At 50.8% G+C, this 5,590-nt stretch overlaps 1 protein-coding gene across 1 annotated transcript in view; it reads right to left on the minus strand.

Annotated features, from left to right (window-relative positions):
• LASP1 (LIM and SH3 protein 1) overlaps positions 1-5,590 on the minus strand; it is a 53,752-nt gene that overhangs the window by 39,156 nt on the left and 9,006 nt on the right. The window lies entirely within an intron of this gene.

Below are 5,590 nucleotides of genomic sequence, written 5' to 3' on the forward strand. Positions count from 1 at the left end.
GGGTATAAATAACTCTCTAATCAAGAGAAGGCTCACCACACCCACCCCACCCCTGCAAGGAAGAAAACGATTGTGGCACAAAAAAAAAAAAAAAAAAAAAAAAGGCCGGGCGCGGGTGGCTCAAGCCTGTATCATGAGGTCAAGAGATCAAGACCATCCTGATCAACACGGTAAAACCCCGTCTCTACTAAAAATACAAAAAATTAGCTGGGCATGGTGGTGCGTGCCTGTAATCCCAGCTACTCAGGAGGCTGAGGCAGGAGAATTGCCTGAACCCAGGAGGCGGAGGTTGCGGTGAGCCGAGATCGCGCCATTGCACTCCAGCCTGGGTAACATGAGTGAAACTCCGTCCCAAAAAAAAAAAAAAGAAAGAATTGGATTAGCGGTTCTCCCTCCACTGCTGGCTACGGTGCAAAAGCCGGGGTGCAGCCTCTACCTTGCCACAGCACTGGCTGGACGGCAGCAGGCCTGAATCAAACACAGCCCATTCAGTCCAGCTCCCAAGTCCTCCTCCCCGCCCCAGCACCGGTGACGTGCGTGTCTGCCTACACACCAGGCATGTGTGTAACTGCACGCACGTGGGGGTCCGCCACGCCGGGCAGGCTGGCTGTGAGCTCTGCCCTGTGTCCTCTCCCCTGCTTCTTCCCCAAACAAGTCTGATGCAAGGACAGAAACAGAAGAGGACTTTTTACTGCATACTTGACAGTTACTTTCTAGAACTTAAGTCTGAAACTTGAGAAACCACAAGGAAAGATAGCTTGCTTCTCTCTTGACCAGGCCCTGCAAGATCCTAGCTCCCCTCGGGCTCAGAGACTAGCTAGAGAGAGGCAGAACATAGAGGCCTCCCTGCACACCAAACTCACACACTCACTGGCTGGGTCCGACTCCCTGGCAAAGTGCCAGAAGAGACCATGTGCCCCTTAGGGTCCTGCACTGGGCTTGGCACAGCATGGCACTGGAGATGCTGCAGAGAAGGAAGTCAGGCCTGTGGTCCACAAAGCAAGGCCCAAACAGAAAACACAAAAAGCTATACCCTGGAAACCCCAGGATTCGGGAACCTGAATGTCACTCAAGGATAGGACCAGAGGCAGGAAGAAAACAGGAGGCAGCGGGGCTCAGGCAGGTGGATCACCCGAGGCCAAGAGCCAAGAGTTTGACACCAGCCTGGGCAACATGACAAGACCTCCTCTCTACAAAAAAATTAAAAATTACCATAGTGGTGCATGCCTGTGGTCGCAGCTACCAGGGAGGCTGAGGCAGGAGGATCACTTAAGCCCAGGAGGTTAAGGCTGCAGTCAGCCATGATCACACCACTGCACTCCAGCCTGGGTGACTGAGCGGTTGAGACCTTGTCTCCAAAAAAAACAAAACAAAACAAAACAAAAAGTAAGAAAGCAGAAGGGAATGACAGCAAACATTTGGCCCAGTGTCTGGCACACAGCAAGTGCTCAATAAATACTTTCATCTAGGGTCCAGCATCCCTGGACTGAATCTTGAGAAACCGCAGGGAGAGCCAGCTTTCTTCTCAAGGTGCTACTGCAGCTAACGGGAAACACGGCTGGTCACAAATCCCCAGGTCCTCTCACGCACCAGGAATTTTTTTTGTTTTGTCTTCTTTTTGTTCTTGAGATGGGGTCTCAGCTCTGACGCCCAGGCGGGAGTGCAGTGCCAATCTCAGCTCATTGTAGCCCTGGCCTCCCAGGTTCAAGCAATTCTCCTGCCTCAGCCTCCTGAGTAGCTGAGATTACAGGTGCCCACCACCACACCTGGCTAATTTTTGTATTTTTAGTGGAGACAGAGTTTCACCATGTTGGCCAGCTCCTGACCTTAAGTGATCCACATGCATCGGCCTGTGGATCCAACTCCTGGTCTCCAACTCCTGACCTTAAGTGATCCACATTAATTATAGGTGTGAGCCACTGCGCCTCCTGGGCAGGCATTTTAACCATGGGGAAACCAAGGCTCAGACGGGCCCACAGGACACACCTGGCAAGCAGGGCCTACAGCTGGGTCATCCCAGAATCCCCACGCCTAACTAGTTGGCCCAGCAGAGAGAATGCTGCTGCGGGGGAGGTACTTCTACAGCTAAGTGAAACACAGCTGGGTCACAAACCCCCAGGTCCTCTCTCCACAGGCTCCTCCCCAGGAAACATCTCAGCTGGGCCAAAGGTCAACGAGGCAGAGCCTAGGGCTATAAAGCTGGAGGAAACAAGGAGGGACTAACCAGCTTCTTTTGGCTGGAGGAACCTCTGCCTCTGCAAATTGGAAGCAGCATCCAGAGAAGAAGGCTTCACCTTCTGCCTCTCCTCGCACCCCCAGCACCTGCAGGAGCCCTCCACCCCGCCTTGCAGCAGCCTCCCGAGAAGAGAGTAAAAAAAGCAAGCTGGAACTTTGGATGAGGCTGATAAAACGCAGAGAAAACAAGGACAAGCCTCTGATTTTCCTCCAACTCCCAACGCTCACTGAATTCTAGGCTACTGGAGTCACTGGGTTCCAAGGCTCGGCCAGACTTCTGTCTGGTGGGGCAGAGGGTCAGAATCGGGCCCGAAGTAGTCCAGCAACCGAGGGGTTAACTGCCCTGGCTTCTCTGAACCCCACCCCACTCCTCAATGGAGGGAGGAAGTGGCAGAGAACCAGGGCTTGTGTGAGCCCTTAAGAATTCGAAGAATGTCCCATTTCCCTTGTGGGGGTGGGAGGGGCTGGTGGGGGAAGAGGAACAGAAGTTAACAGAAGAGAAGGGGCAGCTGAAGGAGGGGCCGGGACAGGGCTGCAGCCCATCCTCTACCCCAGATAGGCTGCCCAGTGCCCTCCTTCTTCCAGAAGGGACAACTTCATGTTGCTTCTTGAGCTTGAGATTTTTATCAGGAATCTTTTTTTCTCAGCACCTGGCACAGGTTGGTATATATTATAGCAACAGGCAGGCAATAAATGAGCTGAATGAGCATGCCCCTAAAAAGATGAAAGAGTGGTCTTAGCCAGGGAACATGAGCGAATCAGGGAGCAGGTAAGTGTGGGTTAAGGCTGGAGGTTTAAGCCCACAACCTTTTTTTTTTTTTTTTTTTGAGACAGAGTCCACTCCGTCGCCCAGGCTGGAGTACAGTGGCTCCATCTTGGCTCATTCCAACCTCCGCCTCCAGGGTTCAAGTGATTCTCCTGCCTCAGCCTCCTGAGTAGCTGGGATTACAGGCACCCGCTACCACGCCCAGCTAATTTTGTATTTTTAGAAGAGATGGGCTTCACCTTGTTAGTCAGGATGATCTCCTGACCTCGTGATCTGCCCACCTTGGTCTCCCAAAGTGCTGGGATTATGGGCCTGAGCCACCACACCCAGTCCCCAACCCTTTTTAGACAAGTGCCAATTTTCTCCTGGGTGAACTTCAGCTGCAAAGAGCCTCCTGACTGAGAATTAAAAAAAAAAACTGAACTCAAGTCAGATCCTAAATTAATGTGAACACTGAAATTACCATTACTTGAGTTGAAGTTTAAAAATAAAGTAAAAAAAAAATTAAAATTAAAAAAATTAAATGGAATTAAGTCCAGGCAAGGTGGCTTATGCCTGTAATCCCAGCCCTTTGGGAGGCTGAGGCGGGTGGATCACCTGAGGTCAGGAGTTTGAGACTAGCCTCACCCAACACAGTGAAACCGCATATCTACTAAAAATACAAAAATTAGGCAGGGTAGCACGAATCTGTAATCCCAGCTACCCCAGCTACTCAGGAGGCTTAGGCACAAGAATTGCTTGAACCCAGAAGGCAGAGGCTGCAGTGACCCAAGATCGTGCTATTGCACTTTATCCTGGGTGACGGAGTAATGTTCTGTCTCAAAAAAAAAAAGGGCTGGACACGGTGGCTTACACCTGTAATCACTTTGGGAGGCCAAGGCACGCAGATCACAAAGTCAGGAGATCAATACCATCTGGCCAACATGGTGAAACCCCGTCTCTACCAAAATGCAAAAATTAGCTGGGCATGGTGGCACACCTGCAGTCCCAGCTACTCAGGAAGCTGAGGCAGGAAAATCCCTTGAACCAGGGAGTTGGAGGTTGCAGTGAGCCAAGATTGCACCACTGCATTCCAGCCGAGGTGAAAGAGCCAGATTCCAACTCAAAAAAACAAAACAAAAAAAAAAGCAAATAAAAGAAAAAAATTACCATTCCTTGTAAGTGACTTGACCTTCCAAAGTGGCCACCTCACTGGGGGCAGCAGCTGTGAGGCCCTAATACTGAGATTGTACTTGCTACTCACAAGGTCAACTTGAAGACGGAAAGTTGCTGTACTGTCTGGGACTGCATGGGACGGGACGGGACGGGACAGGACGGGAGGGAAGGTGTTCCTTCAGGGTCTGGGATAGGGGACTCTATCTCTATACTCCTCCCCACCGTCAGCTGCTGCAGATCCCAGTGCAGAAGAAACAGAGCCCAAGATGTCTACACTCAAAAAAAAAAAACACAGGTCAGGCGCAGTGGCTCACGCCCATAATCCCAGCACTTTAGGAGGCCGAGATGGCGGATCACTTGAGGTTGGGAGTTCAAGACCAACCTGACCAACATGGAGAAACCCTGTCTCTACTAAAAATACAAAATTAGGCCAGGCGCAGTGGCTCAGCACTTTGGAAGGCCGAGGCAGGTGGATCACAAGGTCAGGAGTTCAAGTCCAATCTGGCCAATATGGTGAAACCTCATCTCTACTAAAAATACAAAAATTAGCTGGGCATGGTGGTGAGTGCCTGTAGTCCCAGCTGCTAGGGAGGCTGAGGCAGGAGAATCCCTGGAACCTGGGAGGTGGAGGTTGCAGTGAGCCGAGGGGAAAGAGCAAGACTCCATCTCAAAAAAAAAAAAAAAAAAAAAATTAGCCAGGTGTGGTAGCGCATGCCTGCAATCCCAGCAACTCGGGAGGCTGAGGCAGGAGAATTGCTTGAACCCAGGAGGCGGAAGCTGTGGTGAGCAGAGATCATGCCATTGCACTCCAGACTGGGCAACAAGAGTGAAATTCCATCTCAAAAAAAAAACAACAAAAAAAAACAGTCTCCACACCCTCCCTCACCAGGCAGGGAAGAGATCTAACTGGGCCAGGCAACACCCTTCACGCACCCCATCCCCCTTCTCAAAAAATGAACACCAGAAGGGCTGACACAAGGGTTCCAGAGATTTTTCTTCAAGGAACCACTGAGGAAGGAGCCCCCAAAGCCTAGGAAGTACCCAGGTGAGAGAAGGAAACTGTCAATTTTGGAGAGAGAAATAAGGGAAGGGGAACAGGAGAACAAAGCCCCCAACCCCAAACACAGCAGGCAGGTCACTTATTCTTGAAAGACTATGTTAAAAGCCCCCTCTTTTGTAGCAGGGTGTAGGGGAAAGAATGTGCTTGCTTTACTGCACAGAGACTGGGTTGGAGCTAGCCTCTCACTAGCTATGCCATCTTGAGAGTCTCTTCCCTTCCCTAAGCCCCAGTTTCCGCATCTGTACTTTCAATGCACTTTTTTTTTTTTTTTTTTTTTTTTTTTTTTGAGACGGAGTTTTCACTCATGTTACCCAGGCTGGAGTGCAATGGCGCGATCTCGGCTCACCGCAACCTCCGCCTCTTGGGTTCAGGCA

Source organism: Sapajus apella, unplaced genomic scaffold, assembly GCF_009761245.1.
Source record: "Sapajus apella isolate SASKATOON/1434 unplaced genomic scaffold, GSC_monkey_1.0 scaffold12, whole genome shotgun sequence".
In the NCBI taxonomy this organism is placed as follows: Eukaryota; Metazoa; Chordata; class Mammalia; order Primates; family Cebidae; genus Sapajus; species Sapajus apella.